This window comes from Bombina bombina, chromosome 7 (genome assembly GCF_027579735.1).
Source record: "Bombina bombina isolate aBomBom1 chromosome 7, aBomBom1.pri, whole genome shotgun sequence".
Taxonomy (NCBI): Eukaryota; Metazoa; Chordata; class Amphibia; order Anura; family Bombinatoridae; genus Bombina; species Bombina bombina.
In genome coordinates this window covers 124596433-124624209 of record NC_069505.1, presented here as the reverse complement: position 1 = coordinate 124624209, position 27777 = coordinate 124596433, and the positions used below count along the sequence as shown (strand labels likewise).

The 27777-nt window shown below is 38.0% G+C and overlaps 1 long non-coding RNA gene across 1 annotated transcript in view; it reads left to right on the top strand.

The window, feature by feature from the left end:
* Positions 1–1552: 1552 nt before the first annotated feature.
* Positions 1553–27777, top strand: part of LOC128635787 (uncharacterized) — a 90213-nt gene continuing 63988 nt past the window's right edge. Inside the window, exons 1-2 of the long non-coding RNA XR_008398587.1 lie at positions 1553–1648; positions 1792–1870. This is a non-coding gene — a long non-coding RNA (uncharacterized LOC128635787). The remainder of the gene's footprint in view (positions 1649–1791; positions 1871–27777) is intronic.

Genomic DNA, 27777 nt, shown 5'->3' with positions numbered 1-27777 from the left:
GGATGCCTAGAGAATTAAACAATTTTGATCATAGAAGTAAATTGCAAGAGTAGTAGATTTGTTCAGTTATTGAATTATGAAATGAAACATTTGGGGGGTTTCATGCCCATTTAAGCCTGGTCATGACCACACAACATTTTTTTTTGAGGTCCTGTTTCTTTCTCTTTAAACCCTAACTAGGTTCAGCTTTCATCAAAGAATACCAAGAGAACAAAGCAAATTTGATGGTAAATGTAAATTGGAAAGTTGTTTAAAATTGCATGTCCTACCTGAATCATGAAAAAATAATTTTGACTAGACGGTTCCTTTAAGCTTTCATGAGTTTTAAATGTACCTCCTGTTTTTGGTATCCTGTGCAGAAATGTAATTCCTTTCCATGAGAGCATACTGATGTAGGCTTAGGAGCATGAATGAGCAGAGTTTGCAGCAATATTTTTAGCAATGTTATACATATAGCTCTCAAGACTCATGCACACTCCTAAGCCCTTCTTCAGTATACTCTCACTGAAAGGAGCTAAGTTTTAACAAAGCTTAAATGGAAAGTTTTTTTTTTTAAAAAGTGTTCACTCAGTAAGAATCATTAAAGTTTAATTTTTGACTTCCATGCACTTTTAAAAGGATAAAAGGTAAAAAATGATATGTGCATAGGGGCATTTCAATATTGAATAGGAACATTTTGCAGTATAGTTCCATAAACAAAAATGCTTCTAGTAAAAGTTCTGTTTTTCAGTGGCATATGTACATATGCTGTGAGGCCCCGTGCATCAGTATCACACATCATACCTTGTCAGAGAGCCAGCACTTTTATTAAAGGGACACTGAACCCAATTTTTTTTCTTTCATGATTCAAACAGAGCAGGCAATTTTAAGCAACTTTCTAATTTACTCGTATTATCAATTTTTCTTTGTTCTCTTGCTCTGTTTATTTGAAAAAGAAGGCATCTAAGCTATTTGTTCAGTTCAGGACCCTGAAAAGCACTTATTCATTGGTGGATGAATTTATCCACCAATCAGCAAGAACAACCCAGGTTGTTCACCAAAAATGGGCCGGCATCTAAACTTACATTCTTGCATTTCAAATAAAGATACCAAGAGAATGAAGACAATTTGATAATAGGAGTAAATTAGAAGGTTGCTTAAAATTGCATGCTCTATCTGAATCACGAAAGAAAAAATTTGGGTTCAGTGTCCCTTTTAGCAAATTAAAAAGGACATAAAACCTAAAAAAATATTTCATGATTCAGAGCATACAATTTTAAACAGCTTTCCTATTTACTTCTATTATCTAATTTGCTTTGTTCTCTTAGTATACTTTTTTTTTAAAAAAAATACCTAGGTAGGCTCAGAAGCTGGCAGCTATCTGCTGATTGGTGGTTGCACATATAATGCTTGTTGTAATTGGATTACAGATTTGTTCAGCTAGCTCCCAGTAGTACATTGCTGTGCCTTAATAAAGGAAATTAAGAAAATTAAGCAAAATTGATCATAGAAATACATTTAAAATTGTATGTTCTATCTGAATGTTGAAACAATTTGTGTATCCTGTCCCTTTAAGGGTTCACTGAACAATACACATAACCGCCAGGTCCCGGAGTTTGAATTCTAGTGCATGGGCACTCGCAGCATATGTCCGTATGCCACTGAAAAAGTAAGAACTTTTACAAGAAACTATTTTTGCTAATGGAATATACTGCAAAAATGCTTTAAAATTTAAATTCATTCTTGTTTATTTCAATTTTGCCCTTGCTATCCCTTTAAGCTGTTATTTTTATGCAGTTTGGCTTTTTACAGCAAATAAAAAGCTACGCAGATTCGCATGGATCACAGAGTGAACAGCTGTGGGAATAGAAATCAGCAACATGAATGAAAGGTACAATTAAAATCTTCAACCAAGGTTAAGTTCTTTATTTGCAGGAAACATTACTTATTTGTATCTTTATTGAATTTTCATTTTCTATAGAAATGATTTTACTAACGTTATTGCTTTGCATCAATATCTCTTCCCTAAAACAGAATGACTGTGTACAATCTGCCGTAACCCTGAGGGTTTAGCAAAAGTCCTTTTAAATGTTTTGGCTCCCGGATCCAACCCTTTTTTTCTCTCTATCAATAAGCTGTTCTTTTCTGCAAGTGTGTAAAAGATTTCACATTAATGGAAACCAATTGACCTTTCCTGAGCTTGAAATCCTGTTTTGTTTTATTCCTCACAAATGTTGCTCATTTTTCCATTTACTCATGCAATGTCAACAGGTCCTGTTCTAGAGTTTTCTAAGCAAACATCACTTGCTTGGCTAAAGCCTAACTTTTAGGTAATGGGGAATGATTTTTAATTCTCTATATAATTTATTCCATGCTTTGGTTTCATCTGCTTGTAGGTTTAAAGGGATAGTAAAGTCCAAATTAAACTTTCATGTAATTTTAATCAACTTTTTGATTTACTTTTATCATAACATTTGCTTTGTTCTCTTGGTATTCTTAGTTGAAACCTAAATGTACGTAGGCTCATATGCTAATTTAAAGCCCTTGAAGGCTGCCTTTTATCTGAATGTATTTGACAGTTTTTAACAGCTAGAGGGCATTAGATCATGTGTTTCATATAAATAACATTGTGCTCACGCACATGGAGTTATTTAAGAGTTAGCACTAATTGACTGAAATGCAAGTCTGTCAAAATATCTGAGATAACGAGGCAGTCAGCATAAGCTTAGATACAAGGTAATTACAGAGATAAAAGGTATATTTATATAACAGTGTTGGTTATGCAAAACTGGAGAATGGTAAATAAAAGGATTATCTATCATTTTTGAATAATAACATTTTTGGTGTTTACTATCCTTTTTAAATAAATAAAAAAACAACAGCTGATCTGTGGCCCCCGTATACACAGCGACTGACTGCCTCATTCGGAACAATAACAATTCAGTTCCTCAGGTGCTCCTCACAGAAACATAAGTTCTCCTTCAGTTCTTTTTCTATTTGCTATACTATTACATTTTCTTTGTTTTAAGAAGTATATTTTACAAGTCAGTGGGAAAAACATGTTTGCTGTTAGAATGTGGTTGAATTAGTTTATGAAGCATGTGATAATCTATAAACACACACATTTTACCTTGCTTCCCTTTGTAGAAAAATGTTTAAAAAAAAGACATAAAACCCAACATTTTTCTTTCATGATTCAGATAGAGAATTTTACAAAAGTTAGTTCTGTTATCAAATTTGTTTAGTTCTCATGTTATTCTTTGTTGAAGAGATATGTACATATGCAGCATGCACATGTCTGGAGCACTACATGACAGGACATAGTGTTGCCATCTTGTGCTCTTGCTAATATTGCAAAACTGCTACCATATAGTGCTGAAATCACGTGCACGCTCCTGAACTTACCGTCCTGCTTTTCAACAAAGGATAACAAGTAAACAAAGAACATTCAGTAATAGAAGTACTTTGGAAAGTTGTTCAAAATTGTATTTTCTAGCTGAACCAATAAATAATTTTTTGGGTTTTTTATTTCCCTTTAACTTTCCTCGTACATATTGTTTTCAAGCATTTCTCTGAACTTCTCTGATGGCTGAAAAGAGCTGAACTATTGTGTCTGTGCATATTTCTTTTTAAAGTGCTAGCTTAAAGGGACAGTAAACCTCAAAAATAATGTTATATAATTCTGCACATAGTGCAGAATTATATAACATTATATTAGCGCAAACTTTCTAAAACATAATATTCCCCTTGAATTTTTTAAAACAACGGCTGTTTTTCAGACCCGCTCTTCTGAGCGGGTCTGTTTGTTTCACACAGCGCATCGGGCCAGCTGTATAGTCACAGCCTGGCCCGACCGTGCCATTATACACAGTGCAGCTCACTCCGGCTGTCGGACAGAGCAGGAGTGAGCTGCACTTAGTGTTATGGTGCGATCGGGCCGGGCTGTTTTTTGTTGTAAAAAATTCAAAGGGAATATTCAAAGGGAATATTATGTTTTATAAAGTTTGCGCTAATATAATGTCATATAATTCTGCACTATGTGCAGAATTATATAACATTATTTTTGAGGTTTACTATCCCTTTAAAAAGAGATCTAAAAACTTTGGGATTGCAATAAAAACTTTAACTATAAATAGTAAAAAAATATTTTGTAACATAATTTATCCCCCTTTCCTGGAGTTTGACTCTAAAAAAAAATCTGAGAATTCATACTACAGACGCTTGGGTCGCGAACCGATATACAGCTTAGTTTTCGGCGCAAGCAAGGGAACCCGCACCGCCCGTAATTTCACCTCGCACATCGGGCTATCCAATATACGGCGCCGTCAGATGCTAAAGTAGCATAAGTAGGACAAACTGGCGTTGTTTCTAAAAGTGCGCAAATACACATTTTAGTCGTCGCAAGTAGTTACGCCAGTCTTTTGTTCACGTAAAGTCTCAATAAAGTGTAGTTTTATGCAAATTTGGCTAAGACTCGTAAAAATTACCCGATACTCCATCTAACACTGCGCAACGGAATTACGCTATTCAAAATTCATATATAAACCCATGCGCAGCCGCCATTTTCTTTAGTGTGTTTGGATGGTTCGTTGAGCTACAGCACACTACAGTGAGTTTAGAATTAGTAAGAGTAGTGAGAGAGGCGCAGCATAATAGTTAGTTAAGTCGGATTGTTGTTTGAGTAAGCTTGTACATTTACTTACACTTATTTTCACATATTGCACACATATTGCATACATACATATACAAAATACACAACACTTTTTTTTTCTAACTCCTCACACATTTTATTTCAATTTTACAGTGCGATAGACTGAGTGTTTGGTTGTGATTGTGTGTGATTAAACTGGGAGTGAGTGTGAGTGTGTGTAGTGTGAGGATGGTAGGGAGAGATGGGGAGGAGGGGAGAGGAGTGGCAGGGAGAGTAGTATTGTAGCGGACAGGAGGAGCAGCGGGGTCCCCGTCAGGGAGTAAGTGGAGTGGGGAGAGGGAGAGCTAGAAGGGATGATGGGATGGGAGATGCCCGAGAGCCCCAGAGACGAGGCACATCAAGGAGAGGGACAGAGGGTGCACATGGGGACAGAAGGGGGGAGGAGGGAGAGGATAGGGAGGAACCCACAGCAGGGACATCCCAGGGAGGAAGCCAGGTGGCCACAGAGGAGGAGCGCATGAGATGCCCACATTTCTCATTTGATGAGAATGTTGTGCTAGTCCAGGCCATCATGGACAACCACAGTGCCCTCTTTGGCCAGGAGAAGGGCAGAGGCGTTGCCCGAAGGCGTAAGGAAGCATGGTCAGCGGTAGAGGAGGTTGTAAACAGTGTGGCCCCACAGAGGAGGACTGTCGAGGGACTTAAAAAAAGGTGGAATGATTGCAAGAGGCGGGTGAAAGAGAAGATGGGCCAGGAAGCCATGCACCAGAGGGGAACAGGCGGTGGTCCACCCTTGGAAGCAGAATACAACGTATGACAGGAGATGATACGCAACTCCCTGAGTATCACAGCAGTCCGTGGACTTCCAGGGGCTCGTGACTCAGGGGTTGCAACCACATCACCTCATGCTGGTGAGTAACATCCCACACACCAGTATGATATGTATTTGAGATATAACATCCTTTAATGTCACACATTCATGTACACAATGAGGAGCATGGTATTTGGCCTACTAACAAAAACATCTACAATTATATTTGACATTAATGCTACTTAACACAATGCAATTCATGATGAGGTGGAATAGTGCAATACTAACATGTCTCAGAGTAACACAGGCCACAAGCCACATGTTGAGTTTTCAGTAAATGGGCACTATAGCCATCACAATACTTTTAGCTCAGAAAGCAGGTTCTGTGCCTACATCAGGCTAAAGTAAATTGTGTGACCATAGTGTCACTTAAAGAACACATTTTCTCCATCACTGACATCACTGACATGTACACATAACTCTTGTATGAAACACATACCTGTATACTGTGCAGATTAAAATCCCTCAGAGAGAGTTAGAGAGTTTGACATGAGAATGAGTATTGTCCCTAGCATGTATCAATGTATATTGTATGCCCACATGGACATATATATGACTGTACTAATCCCTATCATCATTTGACTCCTCCTCAGAACCTCCTGTCACCAGGCTGCAAACTGGCCTGCCGCCACCTCCACCACCACCACCAGTCACAGCCATACAGCCACCTCCACCACCAGTCTTCAGGCAGCAACATGGACATTATGCTCCCAGGCATCAGCTGGGTTGGATTGCCTCCATTGAGGACCCAGAAGTGATGCCACCACCATTGGCATATGACCCATGGCAAGATACCTGGCCTGAGGAACATCCTTTTGGCTTTGAGGGGGAGCCAAGTCAACCACGAAGGGTCGATGTCTTTACCCTTCCCAACACAATATCAGGCCAGTCATGACTTTTCCACACAGGGGATGTCGCAAGGTATGCAAAGTGGACAGGCTGAGTGGTCACACACTAGTCGTCAATGGGACTACCAATCCAGCATGAGAGCTCAACCATCCACTTCCCGTGGGAGAGCTCCACCATCCTCTTCCCTTGGGAGAGCTCCACCATCCTCAGCTGAGCATATAGCTGAGGTTGTCCCTGAAGCACCAGCAGCTGAGGTTGTCCCTGAAGCAGCAACTGAAGTTATCCATGAAGCACCAGCAGCTGAAGTTATCCATAAAGCAGATGCAGTTGAAGTTGTCCATGATGCACCAGAAGATAGAGCAGAAACTGCACCTAGAATCACTGCTCCAGAGGAGGCTGATAACAAGCTGCGAAAGCATTCAAAGAGGCCAACAGAGGTTTCATAGGAGCCAAGAGAGGCTACTCAAGCGTAGCATCGAGCTGCAGAGGGACATTGCAGCCTCATTAATTGGAATTGTCCAAAATCATTCTCAGATGATGAAAATCCAGTCTGATATGCAGATACAGATGGACAATAGATGGCGGGAACAAAACCAACTCTTGGGTGTGTTGGTTGAGCACTTCATACACCAGCAGGACACTGCCTCCAGCCTTTCATCTGTGGCGAGCACTCCAGCTGAATCATCTGAAGCTTCCCAAACCAGGAGAACCAGGAAATCCACTCTAGTCACCTCTGCCCCCTCATCCAAGAAGCCTAAAAAAAAAAAAATATTCTTATAGTTCACCATAAATCTTGTCCTCTGTTTTTTACCATATGATTGTCTTCCACATCCTTGTGAGGGGTGTTTTAGTACACTAATATTGTTAAAACATATAATAAGGCTTGTGTGGAAATGGCCCAAAAAAGGTAATATTATCCTGTTTCTAACATATTCTTGTACTATAACTCCCATCCACAATAGTTGTTTCTGAAGGGTACATATAGTAATATGTACCCTTTAGAAACAACTATTGTGGATGGTAATAGTAATATAGTAGTGATGTTACTGATAGGGTGGGCATTATCAGGTGTTTTAAGTCTGCAGGTGAGAGGTTGTGGTGTGTGTGATTGGTTTGACACAATTGCAAAGAGGCAGCCTTCAAGAAGGTGTTATAAATGATCATATGAGCCATCCTAGGTTTTGCTTTCAACTAAAAATACCAAAAGAACAAAGCAAGTGTTCAAATTAAATCTGAAAGTAGTTAGAAATAACATGCCCTATTTAAAAGAAGAAGGTTTTCTTTAGAGTTGACTGTCCCTTTATATATTTTGGCATCAGTGCCAAGCTGTGTTAGCATTAGAATAAATTACACTCCAGTGGGTTCTAAAGAGATGAAGGTAATCCAATTGAAAGTAAATAAGCAAGTATATGTCCACAATGTGATAAAGTACCTACAAGCTCAATCCATTTGACTATTTCAAATACACAAATAAACCTTTAAAAAACAATATCATAGTATACTGTCCCTTTAACCTTGAGATGCTGCTTAAATGTATGTGTTTGTTAAGGCTTCCAGGGAGTTACGTTGGTTTTTTAGTCAGTGCAAGGGCTCCTGTGCCTGCAATTTGTGGCGAGATGAGAATGGAGTAGATTTTCTGAAATCTGCGCGCGTAAGTCCTTACGCTGTATATTGGATACCAAACTGCACGTGTTTTGTATGTCAGTCTATGGGTAAAAATAATACGGGCGAAGGCAGAAATATACGAGCGTAACTTCTATGTGATACCAAACCCGCGCAAAATTTGGCGTCGCCGGCTTTTGCAGGCGACGCTGCATATCGGATCGGGCCCATTGTGTTTACTACTTCTGTTTGATATTTATTCCATCAATTAACCATTCATGGCCAAATGTGAACAAAAATGATAGAACCTCTATCTACATTCTATTTCCATCCAGACATAGAAATGTTTCCAAAAAAAAAATGAAATCTGCTTTTATTAACAAGGTGCCGTGACTGGATAATTATGGCAGACTACCTGCGGATAAACCATGATTCATCTGTTGCAAAGAAAGGAAAAACAGAAGACTTATATTGTATTGTTACTTGTAGAGAGAGGAGGTTTATTGTTATGCATGAGTGACTTCAACAATTCTGTACTAATGGTGATTTACAGGACCAAGAATAACAAGTTTCCCAGGAAGAGACAGAAGCAACATAATTACTGTGAAGAAAAAAAATATCTCATTTGCGGGCTAGTAAAGCATTGTAAGGTTCCAAAATGTACACATAAAATCTGGATATAATGTCAGAGGATCATACAGTTTAAAAATAGTGTATGAATGTCTGAAAATGTATGTGTGTATGCATATGTGTGTGTGTGTATATATATATATATATATATATATATATATATATATATATATATATATAAATACACACACACTACATATTTATTTTACAAGACTAGCATGTTTACATCATTATAAAAGAATAATAGAAAAACAAGATATACTATTAGAAAATATCAAAGAAAATAATATAAAAACAAAAATGCTCTTAAAGGGACAGTGTTTTTAAATTGACAGTGTACTTAGGCAAGGGTTGTGAGATTACTTTTTTGGATGCTTCTTATTTACATTCGGCTAGATTACGAGTCTTGCATTAAGCTTAGAAAGCAACGTTGGCTGGTCTTAACGCTGCTTTTTAACGCCCGCTGGTATTACGAGTCTTGAAGGTACAGGTGTACCGCTCACTTTTTTGGCCAGACTCGGAAATACCGCAAATCCACTTACGTCAATTGCGTATCCTATATTTCCAATGGGACTTGCATAGCGCGGTATTACGAGTCTTCCAAAAAGTGAGCGGTAGACCCTCTCCGTGTATACTGGATTTTCAGCGGTTAGATTAACGTATTATTGATTTTTTTAGGCATTATACCTATTGATTTTTGAGCTCTATTTCCTATTGAGTACCATTTCTAAGATAGATACTTGTTTTAGGTTACCGTATTGTCTAGTGACTTCAGTTTTTTAGGGTTATTTATTAATTTTTTAGATATATACTTATACAACATTCATATCAAAAATAATCTACCTATACTTATGGGGGATAAACTACTGAAAGATGAGATTAAGCAAGGGTGTATGTTTGTACCCAAAAGGAATGCAACTTTAGGTAATATTCTAGCTCCTAGCATGATACGGACAGATACTGCTTCTGGATCATCCTGGCTCACACATAATGGTACTTTTAAGTGTGGGAGAAAAGTGTGCACCTCTTGTGATCATGCCAATATTTCTCCTACATTTAAGTCCCACGTTACTGGAGAAGAGTTTACAACTAGGGGATGTGTAAATTGCAGAAGTAAGTTCGTGATTTACATTATTGAATGCACTGAATGTAAGAGACAATACACAGGAAGGACTACCAGGGAGGTAGGCAAGCGTATAAAAGAACATCTATCCTACATCTCAGGTAAACGAACATGCTCAGCTTTGTCTACACATTTTATTGAATACCATTATCAAGATGTTACGTCTTTTAAATGGCAGGCGATTGAACAGATCAGTACACCACCAAGAGGTGGAGACAAATTATCCATTCTAAGTAGACAGGAGACTTATTGGATTTTCAAGACAAAATGCCTTTTACCAAATGGCTATAACTCTGAATATGACGTTATAAATTATTGGCAAAAATAAGTGTGTCTAGTTGGTATCTGATATTGAGTTTCTTTATTCCATGCTGTAACTGTTACCTCTAGTTATTGTTGTACAAAATAATGAGTACGATAATCTCTCCTGCCTATTATTATCTAGGTTAATAATACATTTCAAATACCTAAATAAATGTCTTTAAGTGATGTTGCACCAAGTATATAAAAAATTGGGCTGTTTTTTTGAAAATACCAAAATATGGTTCAAATATACAGCCTCCCTTTTGTTGAGGTGCAATATGGTGTTAAATGACAGGAGACAATTTTTAATGTAGACTTATCATTTTTATTGCCTTATGTCAGGATTGGTTACTGATTATTAACATGAATAGTGATTATAGATATAATAAATGGAAAGTCCCCAATTTAAGATAACTGTTTGGGTTTGCTTGTATCCTCCTATTTAATTTATGTATTTATGTGAATTTTGAGATTTATAATATCCAATTCATAATATCTAGGCATATAAATATGGGAATATACAAGCACTCTCTAATGCTTGAGGGATTACTAATCTCTTTTTATGTTTAATAATCTTCAAAGGGTGCCATTTCAACAATGTAACAAACAATACTTCCTAAAATAACATGACATTTGTACTTTCTTGTTTTTGTTTGTATATAATTTATTAGTAATACTTTTAACATGCACTATGTGTTAAAATTGTATGTATAGGGTTAAGTTTGATGACTACTGTTTTTAAACCAATTAACATGAAGTGTTTAGTATAAAAGGGTGCACCCCCTAACAGGTGTCATTCTATGATTACGGTCAATACCACCGAAACCGATCAGATGCTTTGTCCTCACTAACCTCACGTTGCTGTATGCTGAAAACATGCTGTTTTAAAGGAATAAAATCAACTATTTTTCAACTATCTCGCTCTGGGACATTTTCTTTGTTTAACATTCATAGTTATCTCTTATACGAATATCCACACCCCTCTTCTGTAATTTGCTTTCAACAAGCTCATCTTTAGAGGTTCTAGGTGTGTTCCCTTATATTGGAGGAGCAGTTCTCAGAGTATATTTATACAGCTGTATATTTATTTCTTATATGTTTTTATGTTATGTGAATTGATTTAATGTATGCTTTTATGTATTTATGAATTATTAAATTATTTATCTTAAACACGATTTTATATCTGATACTATTGAGATATACCTCATTTATTTATAGATCACTTACCTTAACTTTTAGAGTTGGCATTCTATTGACTGTTCCAATCAGCCAATAGAATGCCAGTTCAATCCTATTGGCTGATTGCATCAGCCAATAGGATTTTTTCTACCTTAATTCTGATTGGCTGATAGAATTCTATCAGCCAATCGGAATTGAAGGGAAGCCATCTTGGATGATGTAATTTAAAGGAACCTTCATTCTGTGTTTAGCCGTCGTCAGAAGAGGATGCTCTGCGTTGGATGTCTTGAAGATGGACCTGCTCCGCGCCGGATGGATGAAGATAGAAGATGCCGTCTGGATGAAGACTTCTGCCCATCTGGAGGACCATTTCGCCCGGCTTGGATGAAGACTTCTCCCGGCTTCGTTGAGGACTTTGGCCCAGTTGGGTGAAGACGTCTCCGGGTAAGGTGATCGTCAGGGGGTTAGTGTTAGGTTTTTTTTAAGGGGGGATTGGGTGGGTTTTAGAGTAGGGTTTGTTGTGTGGGTGGTGGGTTTTAATGTTGGGGGGATTTAAAAAAAAAATTCAGGTAAAAGAGCTGATTACTTTGGGGCAATGCCCCTCAAAGGCCCTTTTAAGGGCTATTTGTTAATTTAGGTGTAGGGTAGGGCTTTTTTTTATTGGGGGGGGGGGGCTTTTACTTTTGTTAGAGGATTAGATTAGATGAAAACTTAGTTTAAAAATCTTTGTACTTTAGATAAATTTATTTAATTTGTAATTAATTGTATTTAATTTAGGTAATTAATTTAATTGTAGTGTAGACTGTTAGGTGTAATTGTAACTTAGGTTAGGTTTTATTCTTACAGGTAAATATTGTCCTTTATTTTTAACTAGGTAGTTATTAAATAGTTAATAACTATTTAATAACTATTCTACCTAGTTAAAAATAATACAATGTTGCCTGTAAAATAAAAATAAACGATAAGCAGCTACAATGTAACTATTAGGTTGTATTGTTAAGTTAGCTTAGGCGTTTATTTTATAGGTAAGTATTTAGTTTTAAATAGATTAAAAATTATTTAGTTAATTGTAGTAATTTATTTAAAATTATATTTGTTAGGGGGGTTAGGGTTAGACTTAGGTTTTAGGTGTTAATAATTTATTATAGTGGTGGCGACCGTTGTGGGCGGCAAGATATAGGGGGTTAATAAATGTAGTTAGGTTGCGGCGACATCGGGGTTGGCAAGATTAGGGGTTAATAAATATATACTGTAGGTGTCGGCGATGTTGGGGACAGCAGATTAGGGGTTCATAAGTTATAATGTAGGTGGCGGCGGTGTCCGGAGAGGCAGATTAGGGGTTAATAATATAATGTAGGTGTCAGCAATGTCGGGGGGTGTCAGATTAGGGTTAATAAGTGTAAGATTAGGGGGTGTTTAGACTCGGGGGGTTTCATAGTTAGGGTGTTAGGTGTAGACATAACTTTTATTTCCCCATAGGAACCAATGGGGCTGCGTTAGGAGCTAAATGCTGCTTTTTTGCAGGTGTTAGGTTTTTTTCAGCCGGCTCTCCCCCATTGATTCCGATGGGGAAATCGTGCACGAGCACGTTCAGCCAGCTCACTGCTAACGTAAGCAGCGCTGGTATTGAGGTGAGCTAAATTTTGCTCTACGCTCACTTTTTTGCGGTTAACGTCGGGTTTGTAAAGACCCGTAATACCAACGCTGTCTGCAAGTGAGTGGTGAGCATAAACTGCTCATTAGCACCGCACCCCTGTTACCGCAAAACTCGTAATCTAGGTGAATGTGTTTTACTACAGTAATGACATTTTTATTGTAGTTCACTGGTTTTCAAAACCTGTCCTCAGAGTTCCCTAACAGGCCAGATTTTCAGAATTACCTTGGGTGAGAGCAGGTAAAATGACTATCGGCTAGATTACGAGTTTTGTGGTATGAGTGAAATAGCAGTGTTAAGGCTCTGTTTCACTACCGCTGGTAATACGAGCATTGCAGGTTTAGCTGCATCGCACACTTTTTTGGCCATAACGCAACGTAACTACCGCAGCTTTCCAAAAGTCCTTTTTCAATGAGACTTCCTTTGCACCGGTATTACGAGTTTGCCTGGGAGGCTAAAAAGCGAGCGGTACAGCCCATAACTACAAGATCCATACCATAAACTGAAAGTCAGTAGTTATGGGTTTTATGTTACAACGCCGTAACATAAAACTCATAACTAAAGTGTTACAAAGTACACTAACACCCATAAACTACCTATTAACCTCTAAACCGAGGCCCTCCCGCATCGCAAACACTAAAATACAATTATTAACCCCTAATCTGCCGCTCTGGACATCGCCGCCACTATAATAAACATATTAACCCCTAAACCTAAGTTTGTATTTATTTTAACTAGGTAGATTAGTTAGTTAATAGTTATTAACTATTACCAATCAGCCAATAGCATGCAAGCTCAATCCTATTGGCTGATTGCATCAGCCAATAGGATCTTTTACCCTTTAATTCCGATTGGCTGATAGAATTCTATCAAACAATCGGAATTCAAGGGACGCCATCCTTGGATGATGTCCCTTAAGAACCTTCATTCTGGAAGAGCCGTCGATTGAAGAGGATGCTCGCGACAGATATCTTGAAGAAGGATCGGCTCCCGCGTCAGATGGATGAAGATAGAAGATGCCGTCTGGATGAAGACTTCTGCCGACTTGGATGAGACTTCTGCTGGCTTCGATGACGGACTTCTGCCGATTCGTTGAGATTGATGGCTGGGGTCTTTAAAAACTGTAAGTGGATCTTCGGGGGTTATTGTTAGGTTTTATTAAGGGTTTATTGGGTGGGTTTTATTTTTAGCTCTAGGGTTTTGGCGGAAAAAGAGCCCCTAATGCCCGTTTATGAGCAATGCCCATCCAACATGCCCTTTTCAGGGCAATGGGGAGCTTAGTTTATTTTTTAGATAGGGTTTTTATTTGGGGGGTTGGTTGTGTGGGTGGTGGGGTTTTACCTGTTGGGGGGTTGTTTGTAATTTTTTTTTTACAGGTGTAAAAGAGCTGAATTTCTTTGGGGCAATGCCCTGCAAATGGCCCTTTTTTAAGGTCTATTAAGCAGCTTATTGTAGGCTAGGGTTTTTTTATTGGGGGGGGGGTTATTTTGATAGGGCTATTAGATTAGGTGTAATTAGTTTAAATATTTTATCATTTCTTTTTTTATTTTGTGTAATTTAGTGTTTGTTTTTTATCTGTATATTTAGTTAATTGTATTTAATTATGTAATTTATTTAATTGTAATGTAAGGTTAGGTGTTAGTGTAACTCCAGGTTAGCTTTTATTTTACAGGTAAACTTTGTATTTATTTTAACTAGGTAGCTAGTAAATAGTTAATAACTATTTACTAACTAGGTCTACCTAGTTAAAATAAATACAAATTTCCCTGTGAAATAAAAATAAAAACCTAAGCTAGCTACAATGTAACTATTAGTTATATTGTAGCAAGCTTAGAGCCTAGATTTAGAGTTTGGCGGTAGCCGTCAAAACCAGCCGTTGGAGGCTCCTAACGCTGGGTTTTAGGCTACCGCCGGTATTTGCAAGCCGCGACTTTTGCATACCGCAGATCCCCTTACGTCATTTGCGGTATCCTATCTTTTCAATGGGATCTTTCCTAACGCCGGTATTTAGAGTCGTCGGCTGAACGTGGAGCGTTAGAAATCTAACGACAAAACTCCCCAGCCGCAGAAAAAAGTCAGTAGTTAAGAGCTTTCTGGGCTAACGCCGGTTTATAAAGCTCTAAACTACTGTGCTCTAAAGTACACTAACACCCATATACATACCTATGTACCCCCCTAAACCGAGGTCCCCCCACATCGCCCGCCACTCGATTACATTTTATTAACTTATGTACCCATAATCTGCTGCCCCTAACACCCCGCCGACCCTATATTATATTTATTAACCCCTAACCTGCCCCCCACAACAGTCCCCCCCCCGCCGCCAGCTACTACAATAATTAACCCCTAATCTGCCGACCGCCCCACCCTACAGTTATCCAATATGTACCCCTAATCTGCTGCCCCTAACACCACCGACCCCGTGATATTATATTTATTAACCCCTAAACCTTGCCCCCCCAACAACGTCGCCCCCGCCAAGCTACCTACCATCATTAAACCCCTAATCAGCCGACCGCCACCTACGTTCTCCTTATGTACACCTAAATCTGCTGCCCTAAACACCGCCGACCCCTATATTATATTTATTAACCCCTAACTCTGCCCCCCTCAAAGTCGCCTCAACCTGCTACACTTATTAACCCCTAATCTGCCCGAGCGGACCCGCCCACACGCATATTATAATAAAGTTATTAACCCCTAATCCACCTCACAAACCCTATACATAAATAGGTATTAACCCTTAAATCTGCCCTCCCTAACATCGCCGACACCTAACTTCAAACATTAACCCCCTAATCTGCCGACTGGAGCTCACCACTATTCTAATAAATGGATTAACCCCTAAAGCTAAGTCTAACCCTAACACTAACCACCCCCCTAAATTAAATATAATTTAAATCTAACGAAATAAATTAACTCTTATTAAATAAATTATTCCTATTTAAAGCTAAATACTTACCTGTAAAATAAATCCTAATATAGCTACAATATAAATTATAATTATATTGTAGCTATTTTAGGATTTATATTTATTTTACAGGTAACTTTGTATTTATTTTAACAGGTACATAACTGACTTACATAGTTAAGAACTATTTAATAGCTAAAATAGTTAAAATAATACAAAATTACCTGTAAAATAAATCCAAACCTAAGTTACAATTAAACCTAACACTACACTATCAATAAATTAATTAAATAAAATAACTACAATTACCTACAATTAAACCTAACACTACACTATCAATAAATTAATTAAATACAATATCTACAAATAACTACAATAAAATAAACTAACTAAAGTACAAAAATAAAAAAATATTTACAAACATCAGAAAAATATTACAACAATTTTAAACTAATTACCACCTACTCTAAGCCCCCTAATAAAATAACAAAGACCCCCAAAATAAAAAAATTAGACATGTGCGGGTTCGTTTCGGATTATTCGGAAATTCGGAAAAATTCCGGTAGATTCGGATCGATTCGGATTTCCGAATTAAAATACTTCCGAATCTACCGAAATGAATCCGAAATAGCTGCCGTTATCTCCGAATAAATCCGAATTAGCTCGGTAAAATTCGGCATTTCCCCATAGGAAACAATGGGAGTTTCGGCTGAAAAAAAAACTAACACCGCCAGCCCCATTGTTTCCTATGGGGAAACTACTAAGTCTGCACCTAACACCCTAACCATGTACCCTGAGTCTCTAAAACACCCCCTACATCTAACACTTATTAACCCTAATATGCCGCCCCCGCTATCGCTGACACCTGCATTATTTTATCAACCCCTAATCTGCCGACCGAATATCGCCGACCCCTACATTATAGTTATTAACCCCTAATCTGCCCCCCCCCAACGTCGCCTCAATCTAACTACAAGTATTAACCCCTAATCTGCCGACCCGATATCGCCGCCGCCTACATTATAGCTATTAACCCCTAATCTGGTGTCCCTAACACCGCCGACCCCTACATTATAGTTATTAACCCCTAATCTGCCCCCCCCCAACGTCGCCGCAATCTAACTACAAGTATTAACCCCTACTCTGCCGACCCGATATCGCCGCCCCCTACATTATAGCTATTAACCCCTAATCTGGTGTCCCTAACACCGTCGACCCCTACATTATAGTTATTAACCCCTAATCTGCCCCCCCCCCAACGTCGCCGCAATCTAACTACAAGTATTAACCCCTAATCTGCCGACCGCAAATCGCCGCCACTATAATAAATGTATTAACCCCTAAACCGCCGCACTCCGCCTCGCAAAAACTATAATACATTTTATTAACCCTAATCTGCCCTCCCTAACATCGCCGCCACCTACCTACAATTATTAACCCCTAATCTCCCGCCCCCAACGTCGCCGCTACTATAATAAGGTTATTAACCCCTAAACCTAAGTCTAACCCTAACACTAACACCCCCCTAACATAAATATAATTTAAATAAAACGAAATAAATTTACTATAGTTAAATAAATTAATCCTATTTAAAACTAAATACTTACCTGTAAAATAAACCCTAATATAGCTGCAATATAACTAATAGTTACATTGTAGCTATTTTAGCATTTATATTTATTTTACAGGCAACTTTGTATTTACTTTAACTAGGTACAATAGTTATTAAATAGTTAATAACTATTTAATAACTACCTAGCTAAAATAAATACAAATTTACCTGTAAAATAAATCCTAACCTAAGTTACAATTACACCTAACACTACACTATCATTTAATTAATTAAATAAATGAATCATATTTAAAACTAAATACTTACCTGTAAAATAAACCCTAATATAGCTACAATATAACTAATAGTTACATTGTAGCTATTTTAGCATTTATATTTATTTTACAGGCAACTTTGTATTTATTTTAACTAGGTACAATAGCTATTAAATAGATATTTACTGTTTAATAGCTACCTAGTTAAAATAATTACAAAATTACCTGTAAAATAAATCCTAACCTAAGTTACAATTAAACCTAACACTACACTATCATTAAATAAATTAACTACAAGTACCTACAATTAAATACAATGAAATAAACTAAACTAAAGTACAAAAAAACAAACACTAAATTACAAAAAATAAAAAAAATTACAAGAATTTTAAACTAATTACACCTAATCTAAGCCCCCTAATAAAATAACAAAGCCCCCCAAAATAAAAAAAATGCCCTACCCTATACTAAATTACAAAAGTAATCAGCTCTATTACCTTACCAGCCCTTAAAAGGGCCTTTTGGGGGGCATGCCCCAAAGAAAACAGCTCTTTTGCCTGTAAAAAAAAACACAATACCCCCCCCACATTACAACCCACCACCCACATACCCCTACTCTAACCCAAACCCCCCTTAAATAAACCTAACACTACCCCCCTGAAGATCTCTCTACCGTGTCTTCACCCAGCAGGCCGAAGTCTTCATCCGACGACTAAGTGACTGAACCTTTAAGTGACGTCATCCAAGATGGCGTCCCTTAAATTCCGATTGGCTGATAGGATTCTATCAGCCAATCGGAATTAAGGTAGGAAAAATCTTATTGGTTGATTCAATCAGCCAATCAGTTCAAGTTCAATCCGATTGGCTGATCCAATCAGCCAATCAGATTGACCTCACATTCTATTGGCTGTTCCGATCAGCCAATAGAATGCGAGGTCAATCTGATTGGATCAGCCAATCGGATTGAACTTGAATCTGATTGGCTGATTGAATCAGCCAATCAGATTTTTCCTACCTTAATTCCGATTGGCTGATAGAATCCTTTCAGCCAATCGGAATTCAAGGGACGCCATCTTGGATGACGTCACTTAAAGGTACAGTCACTTAGTCGTTGGATCAAGAAAGAAGAGGATGCTCTGCGTGGGATGTCTTCAGGATGCTGCCGCTCCGCTCCGGATGGATGAACAGAGAAGATGCCGCCTGGATCAAGACTTCTGATGGATGGAAGACCTCTTCTTGCCCCGCTTGGATGAAGACTTCAGCCCGCTGGGTGAAGACACGGTAGGGAGATCTTCAGGGGGGTAGTGTTAGGTTTATTTAAGGGGGGTTTGGGTTAGAGTAGGGGTATGTGGGTGGTGGGTTGTAATGTGGGGGGGGGTATTGTGTTTTTTTTTACAGGCAAAAGAGCTGTTTTCTATGGGGCATGCCCCCGCAAAAGGCCCTTTTAAGGGCTGGTAAGGTAATAGAGCTGATTACTTTTGTAATTTAGTATAGGGTAGGGCATTTTTTTATTTTGGGGGGCTTTGTTATTTTATTAGGGGGCTTAGATTAGGTGTAATTAGTTTAAAATTCTTTAAAAAAATTTTATTTTTTGTAATTTAGTGTTTGTTTTTTTGTACTTTAGTTTAGTTTATTTCATTGTATTTAATTGTAGGTACTTGTAGTTAATTTATTTAATGATAGTGTAGTGTTAGGTTTAATTGTAACTAAGGTTAGGATTTATTTTACAGGTAATTTTGTAATTATTTTAACTAGGTAGCTATTAAACAGTAAATATCTATTTAATAGCTATTGTACCTAGTTAAAATAAATACAAAGTTGCCTGTAAAATAAATATAAATGCTAAAATAGCTACAATGTAACTATAAGTTATATTGTAGCTATATTAGGGTTTATTTTACAGGTAAGTCTTTAGTTTTATATAGGATTCATTTATTTAGTTAATTTAATGACAGTGTAGTGTTAGGTGTAATTGTAACTTAGGTTAGGATTTATTTTACAGGTAAATTTGTATTTATTTTAGCTAGGTAGTTATTAAATAGTTCTTAACTATTTAATAGCTATTGTACCTAGTTAAAATAAATACAAAGTTGCCTGTAAAATAAATATAAATCCTAAAATAGCTACAATGTAACTATTAGTTATATTGTAGCTATATTAATAGCTAGTAGGGGGCTTAGATTAGGTGTAATTAGTTTAAAATTATTGTAATATTTTATTATTTTTGGTAATTTAGTGTTTGTTTGTTTTTTTTGTACTTTTCTGATGGATGGAAGACCTCTTCTTGCCCCGCTTAAATGAAGACTTCTGCCGGTCTGGATGTCCTCTTCTGCCCCATCGGATGAAGACTTCGGCCCGGCTGGGTGAACACGACTCAAGGTAGAGAGATCTTCAGGGGGGTAGTGTTAGGTTATTTAAGGGGGGTTTGGGTTAGAGTAGGGGTATGTGGGTGGTGGGTTGTAATGTGGGGGGGGATTGTGGTTTTTTTTACAGGCAAAAGAGCTGTTTTCTTTGGGGCATGCCCCGCAAAGGGCCCTGTTCAGGGCTAGTAAGGTAATAGAGCTGTTAACTTTTGTAATTTAGTATAGGGTAGGGCATTTTTTTATTTTGGGGGGCTTTGTTATTTTATTAGGGGGCTTAGATTAGGTGTAATTAGTTTAAAATTCTTGTAATTTTTTTTTTTTTTGTAATTTAGTGTTTGTTTGTTTTTTGTAATTTAGTGGGGGTTTTTTGTACTTTAGTTTATTTAATTGTATTTAATTGTAGGTACTTGTAGTTAATTTATTTAATGATAGTGTAGTGTTAGGTTTAATTGTAACTTAGGTTAGGATTTATTTTACAGGTAATTTTGTAATTATTTTAACTAGGTAGCTATTAATTAGTCAATAACTATTTAATAGCTATTGTACCTAGTTAAAATAAATACAAAGTTGCCTGTAAAATAAATATAAATGCTAAAATAGCTACAATGTAACTATTAGTTATATTGCAGCTATATTAGGGTTTATTTTACAGGTAAGTATTTAGTTTTAAATAAATGATTAATTTATTTATTAATTTAATGATAGTGTAGTGTTAGGTGTAATTGTAACTTAGGTTAGGATTTATTTTACAGGTAAATTTGTATTTATTTTAGCTAGGTAGTTATTAAATAGATTATTAACTATTTAATAACTATTGTACCTAGTTATAATAAATACAAAGTTGCCTGTAAAATAAAATATAAATCCTAAAATAGCTACAATGTCAACGATTAGTTATATTGCAGCTATCTTAGGGTTTCTTTACAGGTAAGTCTTTAGTTTTAAATAGGATTCATTCTTATTTAACTATAAGTAAACTTAATTTCGTTTTATTTAAATTATATTTAAGTTAGTGGTGTTGTGTTAGGGTTAGACTTAGGTTTAGGGGGTAATAACCTTATTATAGTAATGCGGCGACGTTGGGGGCGGGAGATTAAGGGGTTAAAAATTGTAGGTAGGTGAGCGGCGATGTTAGGGAGGCCGATTAGGGTTAATAAAATTTATTAGTGTTTGCGAGGTGGCGAGTGCGGCGTTTAGGGTTAAAACATTTATTATAGTGGCAGCATTTGCGGTCGGCAGCCTTAGGGGTTAATACTTGTAAGTTAGATTGCGGCACATTGGGGGGGGGGCAGATTAGGGGTTAATAACTATAATGTAGGGGTCAGCGGTGTTAGGGACACCAGATTAGGGGTTAATAGCTATAATGTAGGCGGCGATATCGGGTCGGCAGATTAGGGGTTAATACTTGTAGTTAGATTGCGGCGACGTTGGGGGGGCAGATTAGGGGTTAATAACTATAATGTAGGGGTCGGTGGTGTTAGGGACACCAGATTAGGGGTTAATAGCTATAATGTAGGCAGCGGCGATATCGGGTCGGCAGATTAGGGGTTAATACTTGTAGTTAGATTGCGGCGACGTTGGGGGGGGGGCAGATTAGGGGTTAATAACTATAATGTAGGGGTCGGCGGTGTTAGGGACACCAGATTAGGGGTTAATAGCTATAATGTAGGCGGCGGCGATATCGGGTCGGCAGATTAGGGGTTAATACTTGTAGTTAGATTGCGGCGACGTTGGGGGAGGCAGATTAGGGGTTAATAACTATAATGTAGGGGTCGGCGGTGTTAGGGACAGCAGATTAGGGGTTAATAGCTATAATGTAGGCGGCGGCGATATCGGGTCGGCAGATTAGGGGTTAAATAATGTTATTATAGGGTTTGCGTTGTGGGGGGGCCTCGGTTTAGTGGTTCATAGGTAGTTTATGGGTGTTAGTGACTTAGTGTACTAAAACATACCGAATTTAGGAACGGAATACAACCGAATTCAGCTGAATCCGAATAAATCCGAAACGAATTTATTCGGATCCGAATAAATCCGAAAACAAATTTATTCAAATTTTGCCGAATCCTATTAGATCCGAAATGAAATTCGAAAAGTCCGTATCGATCCGAACCGAATTTTTTAGCCGTGCACATGTCTAAAAAAAATGCCCTACCCTATTCTAAATTACTAAAGTTCAAAGCTCTTTTACCTTACCAGCCCTGAACAGGGCCCTTTGCGGGGCATGCCCCAAAGAATTCAGCTCTTTTGTCTGTAAAAAAAACGCATACAATACCCCCCCCAACATTACAATCCACCACCCACATACCCCTAATCTAACCCAAACCCCCCTTAAATAAACCTAACACTAAGCCCCTGAAGATCTTCCTACCTTATCTTTACCATACCAGGTTCACCGATCGATCCAGAAGAGCTCCTCCGATGTCTTGATCCAAGCCCAAGGGGGGCTGAAGATGTCCATAATCCGGCTGAAGTCTTCATCCAAGCGGGAGCTGAAGAGGTCCATGATCTGGCTGAAGAGGTCCATGATCCGGCAGAAGTCTTCTATCAACGGCATCTTCAATCTTCTTTCTTCCTGATCCATGTAGTTCATCCCGCCGACGCGGAACATCCATCTTCACCGACGACTTCCCGACGAATGATGGTTCCTTTAAGGGACGTCATCCAAGATGGCGTCCCTCGAATTCGGATTGGCTGATAGGATTCTATAAGCCAATCGGAATTAAGGTAGGAAAATTCTGATTGGCTGATGGAATCAGCCAATCAGAATCAAGTTCAATCCGATTGGCTGATCCGATCAGCCAATCAGATTGAGCTCGCATTCTATTGGCTGATCAGAACAGCCAATAGAATGCGAGCTCAATCTGATTGGCTGATTGAATCAGCCAATCGGATTGAACATGATTCTGATTGGCTGATTCCATCAGCCGATCAGAATTTTCCTACCTTAATTCCAATTGGCTGATAGAATCCTATCAGCCAATCGGAATTCGAGGGATGCCATCTTGGATGACGTCCCTTAAAGGAACTGTCATTCGTCGGGAAGTCGTCGGTGAAGATGGATGTTCCGCGTCGGCGGGATGAACTACATGGATCCGGAAGAAAGAAGATTGAAGATGCCGTTGATAGAAGACTTCAGCCGGATCATGGACCTCTTCAGCTCCCGCTTGGATGAAGACTTCAGACGGATCATGGACCTCTTCAGCTCCCGCTTGGATGAAGACTTCAGCCGGATCATAGACATCTTCAGCCCCCCGCTTGGGCTTGGATCAAGACATCGGAGGAGCTCTTCTGGATCGATCGGTGAACCTGGTATGGTGAAGATAAGGTAGGAAGATCTTCAGGGGCTTAGTGTTAGGTTTATTTAAGGGGGGTTTGGGTTAGATTAGGGGTATGTGGGTGGTGGGTTATAATGTTGGGGGGTATTGTATGTGTTTTTTTACAGGCAAAAGAGCTGAATTCTTTGGGGCATGCCCCGCAAAGGGCCCTGTTCAGGGCTGGTAAGGTAAAAGAGCTTTGAACTTTAGTAATTTAGAATAGGGTAGGGCATTTTTTTATTTTGGGGGTCTTTGTTATTTTATTAGGGGGCTTAGAGTAGGTGTAATTAGTTTAAATTTTTGTAATATTTTTCTGATGTTTGTAAATATTTTTTTATTTTTTGTACTTTAGTTAGTTTTTTTAATTGTATTTATTTGTAGATATTGTATTTAATTAATGTATTGATAGTGTAGTGTTAGGTTTAATTGTAGGTATTTAATTTAATTTATTTATTGATAGTGTAGTGTTAGGTTTAATTGTAACTTAGGTTAGGATTTATTTTACAGGTAAATTTGTAATTATTTTAACTATTTTAGCTATTAAATAGTTCTTAACTATTTAATAGCTATTGTACCTGGTTAAAATAAATACAAAGTTTCCTGTAAAATAAATATAAATCCTAAAATAGCTATAATATAATTATTTTATTGTAGCTATATTAGGATTTATTTTACAGGTAAGTATTTAGCTTTAAATAGGAATAATTTATTTAATAAGAGTTAATTTATTTCGTTAGATTTAAATTATATTTAATTTAGGGGGGTGTTAGTGTTAGACTTAGACTTAGCTTTAGGGGTTAATACATTTATTAGAATAGTAGTGAGCTCCAGTCGACAGATTAGGGGTTAATGTTTGAAGTTAGGTGTCCGGCGATGTTAGGGAGGGGCAGATTAGGGGTTAATACTATTTATTATAGGGTTAGTGATGCGGATTAGGGGTTAATAACTTTATTAATAATAGTGGTGCGGTCCGCTCGGCAGATTAGGGGTTAATAAGTGTAGGCAGGTGGAGGTGACGTTGTAGGGGTCAGATTAGGGGTTAATAAATATTAATATAGGGGTCGGCGGTGTTAGGGCAGCAGATTAGGGTTTACATAGGGATAATGTAAGTAGGCGGCGGTTACGGAGCGGCAGATTAGGAGATTAATAATAATATGCAGGGGGCAGCGATAGGGGGGGCAGCAGAATAGGGGTTAATAAGTGTAAGGTTAGGGGGTGTTTAGACTCGGGGTACATGTTAGGTGCAGACGTAGGAAGTGTTTCCCCATAGCAAACATGGGGCTGCGTAGGAGCTTGAACGCAGCTTTTTTTGCAGGTGTTAGGTTTTTTTTCAGCTCAAACAGCCCCATTGTTTCCTATGGGGGGAATCTTGCACGAGCACGTTTATGAAGCTGGCCGCGTCTGTAAGCACCGCTGGTATCGAGAGTTTAAGTTGCGTTAAATATGCTCTACGCTCCTTTTTTGGAGCCTGACGCCAGCCATTCTGTGAACTTTCAATTCCAGCGGTATTTAAAAGGTGCGGCCAGAAAAAAGCCAGCGTTAGCTATGCACCCCCTTTGGCCGCAGAACTCTAAATCTAGGCATTAGGGTTTATTTCTAACGCCTAGATTTAGAGTTCTGCAGCCAAAGGGGTGCGTAGCTAACGTTGGCTCTTTTCTGGCCCGCACCTTTCTTAAATACCGCTGGAATTGAAAGTTCCAGAATGGCTCGGTCAGGCTCCAAAAAAGGAGCGTAGAGCATTTTAAACGCAACTTAAACTCTCGATACCAGCGGTGCTTACAGACGCGGCCAGCTTCAAAAACGTGCTCGTGCACGATTCCCCCATAGGAAACAATGGGGCTGTTTGAGCTGAAAAAAAACCTAACACCTGCAAAAAAGCCGCGTTAGCTCCTAACGAGCAGCCCCAATGTGTTTGCTATGGGGAAACTCTTCATACGTCTGCACCGAACACTCTAACAATGTACCCCGAGTCTAAACAACCCCCCCTAATCTTACACTTATTAACCCCCTATTCTGCCTCCCCCGCTAATCGATGACCCCTGCATATTTTTATTAACCCCTAATCTGCCGCTCCGTAAACCGCCGCTACTTACATTATCCCTATGTACCCCTAATCTGCTGCCCCTAACACCGCCGACCCCTGTATTATATTTATTAACCCCTAATCTGCCCCCCACAATGTCGCCTCCACCTGCTTACACTTATTATCCCCTAATCTGCCGAGCGGACCGCACGCTATTATAATAAAGTTATTAACCCCTAATCCACCTCACTCCCGCCTCAATAACCCTATAATAAATAGTATTAACCCCTAATCTGCCCTCCCTAACATCGCTGACACCTAACTTCAATTATTAACCCCTAATCTGCCCGAGCAGGACCGCACCGCTATTATAATAAATGTATTAACCCTTAAAGCTAAGTCTAACCCTAACACTAACACCCCCCTAAATTAAATATAATTTAAAATCTAACAAAATAAATTAACTCTTATTAAATAAATGATTCCTATTTAAAGCTAAATACTTACCTGTAAAATAAATCCTAATATAGCTAAAATATAAATTATAATTATATTATAGCTATTTTAGGATTTATATTTATTTTACAGGTAACTTTGTATTTATTTTAACAAGGTACAATAGCTATCTAAATAGTTAAGAAATATTTAATAGCTATAATAGTTAAAATAATTACAAAATTACCTGGTAAAATAAATCCTAACCTAAGTTACAATTAAACCTAACACTACACTATCAATAAATTAATTAAATACAATGGGCCCGATTTATCAAACATATTCTCCTTAATTTGCGCCTTAATTCACCGCCGTCGTAATATATCTCCTATTTATCATTAAGAAATACTCCTAAAAATGTGCAAATACGACTGCAAAATTCTCGCCCTTCAATGTCCCTCGCCTAGAGCGCACATTTGCGCTAAATAAAGCTTTAAAACGTCCTTTTCAGGGTGTATATTCAAGGAATACGACCTATTTCTCTCCAAAATCGATATTTATCATTATTTTGCGCCATTGGAGAGCTAAATTCTCCTCCTAATACGACTACTAATGTTCTCCATGAAGAGATAGGAGAACATCTAATTTACTCCATATTTTCAGCGCAAGAAGATGGATTATTTCCTGATTTTGTCTGCAATTTCTTTAGCAAGGGGCCATGAAAATCGAAGAAATGAACAGATTTTGCCAATACGTAGACGGCAAAGAGTTCCACGAGTTTTTCTACCCTCGTTGTGGACTACAGGCATTATCTGATTATCAGATAAATAAAGATTTCGCCCTAAACAGGGAGAGCATACAAAATCTATATGTTCTAATACCAGAATGATCTACGAGCCACAGACTAGAAGAACAAGGGCAATACCTGGAATGCTCAAGTTTATTGGCAGTTTTGCATTTCCTAGCCACGGGCTCTTTTCAGGCTGTGTCCAGTGCAGTGGTTGGCATGAGTCAGCCTTCTTTTTGTAGACATTTGAGGACTGTCTTAAAGCGATTTGAAGCATCTAAATAAATTTATATATGTGCCAAGGAATGTACATGAATGGCAACCAATTAAAATCTGGTTTTTATCAAGTTGCCGGCATTCCCAAATGTCCTAGGTGCAATTGATTGCCACACATATTGCAATTAGACCACCAGCTTTAAGGGAGGAGCAATATCGAATCGGAAACACTTCCCACTCTCTCAATGTTCAAGCAGTATGTGACTCTAACCTTCGGTTTTGGGCAGTAAGATCAGGTTTTCCAGGGTCATGCCACGATTATCACATATTAAAGCAGTCCTGCTTTATTTGCAGCATTTGAACGTGGAGAGATGCCACACGGTTGGCTATTAGGTGAATATTAAAAATGTTTTATGTTTTTTTTATAAAATGTCATATTTTAACCTCAATAAACCTGTTGTTACATGTCGCTAATTTGTAATTTTCTTATATATTTTTGAAGGTGACAGCGGGTACCCCTGTAGGCCTTGGCTCTTGACACCTGTACCAATAACCTCATACACGATCAGAAATAAAGTTCAACGAATGTCACAGGTCGACAAGGAGTGCTATTTGAGCGTACATTCGGGGTACTCAAAATGAGATTTCGGGTGTTTGGCACCGTTCTGGTGGTGATCTACCAATATTCCCAGAGAATGTAATGACATAATTCTGGTGTTCATGCATAATGCACAATATTGCTATTTCCCAACTAATTATAGATGAGGTGTGTCTGGAGGATGTTCCAGAAGATGTTTATGTTCCTCAGGAAATTGTCACAAGACATACCACAAGAGCTGGAGTTCAAAATCGTCTTGAAATTATTGAACGTTTTTTAGATGTAAGTCTCCTTAATTAAATTTGTATTAACATGTTAATATTGTTTGTTCTATATAATTAATTACATCTTTTCTCTTTTTTTCAGGAAATTTTCAGATTGGATTCAATACCATGGTTTAATTTAATAATTAAAATTGAGTAGAATTGTATATATATATATGTATATATATATATATATTAT